Genomic DNA, 1587 nt, shown 5'->3' on the forward strand with positions numbered 1-1587 from the left:
TAGGACTTTATACTCCTGCACAAGCTTCAATTAAAGCAGGATTCAGTTTGCTTTTGTGTTCATGTTTTCCTTTGAAATTTTTATATTTGTCATTATTAGTTGATTTTATACCTGCTGTTTTAGAATTAAATTCTTTAGAACAGAAATAATCAACTGAGATTAAAAGACTAGCTGTGTTTAAACTATTTAGTTCTCTGATTAATTGAAGTACTTTTCTCCCGGTTGTTTTATTGGGATTGTTCTGGGGAAGGGTTATGCCTAAAAGATGGTTTATTTGACTATTTAGTTCTCTTCCATAGTTTGTTATGGGAGTAGGAGATTATGATTTGTTTGCCGGAAGGTATCAGGCTGCCTGGCACTTTAGTTTGAGAGTTCTTGAATGACAAGTTTTATGGTAATCAGCAAACCAGAGGTTTTTTTATGTCTCTGGTAAGGGGCTATGTAAAACGGATCCCTTCTCGATCACCACATGTCCTAGAAGATGGGTAAGGGCAAATTCCATGTCCTTTTGGGTCACTACCTGTAATCAACAGGACTTGTGATTAGTTCCAGACTCATGTGGAATGGGTTAAGAAGTGAGCCTGAGGAATTTTACAGCGTCGTCAAAGAGGTCATGGAGCCCCTCAATCTCCCCACGCCCCTCCCGTACACACACACAGAGCCAGAAGGAGGTCCAGCCCTGCTCATGGATACACGGTGCATTTGCATTCATTAATAGGGCACTTTCCCCTTGCTGTTATCTTATAGAGCAAGTGGGAGCATAAGTTTGTTGGAAGGAGAGCAAGATGACTTACTTGGGCAGCTAGCAGTTTGGGTTTGGATATTAACTGTTTATAACTCTTAGCTAGGAAAGCCAGCTGCCCAGCATCCAGGCACCACAGAGCCTATGGAATGTTGTGGAAGAAACTGCTGGTTTCATGGGAAGCCGGATTTAGGGGAAGTTCCTCTAGCTGGAAAGAGCAGGGAGCCCCTCGTCCCAACTAGCTTGATGTCCAGGCAACACAGGAGGAGCTCTTAATGTCAGTTTCAGATAATGATCCGAAACTGGTGATTTGGGGCATTCTGGCTTCTCATTGGGAAAGAAGTCATTGAATGGGCTTCAGGAATACCCACAGATTGTATACCAAATTCTGTTTGTGTTGTGTCTGCCTTTTTCACAGCTTTTTTCAGATCCTTAAAGGATCATAGTCTCTTAAAGGAATTTTGAAACTTAACAAATCCCCAAAAGGCTAAGAATCACTGCTCTATAAGAGTTTTTTATGTCATGACTATAGATGTTAATATCAAAGATTATAGCATAAGTTTGAGAGACCCTCTTTAAAAAAAAACAAAACACATTTCAGGTCTTCTAGAGATGATCTTTTATTCTTTTTTCCTTCAGTTTTTCAACCTTGGAAATTGTCTTGGCAGTTTGGACCAAAATCAGGGTTGATGTGCTCTAGGGCATATGACTGCAAGTCTTGGGAGGGTCCTACCTTCTTACCTCCTCTGAGGATCTTTTTCAAAGGTGTTTGGCTGTTTCTGCTACCGATTGCATTCTTACATGAATTTCCACTGGGATTCCTTGGTTTGTTTGTATTGTCTGGC

Source organism: Budorcas taxicolor, chromosome 8, assembly GCF_023091745.1.
Source record: "Budorcas taxicolor isolate Tak-1 chromosome 8, Takin1.1, whole genome shotgun sequence".
Lineage (NCBI taxonomy): Eukaryota > Metazoa > Chordata > Mammalia > Artiodactyla > Bovidae > Budorcas > Budorcas taxicolor.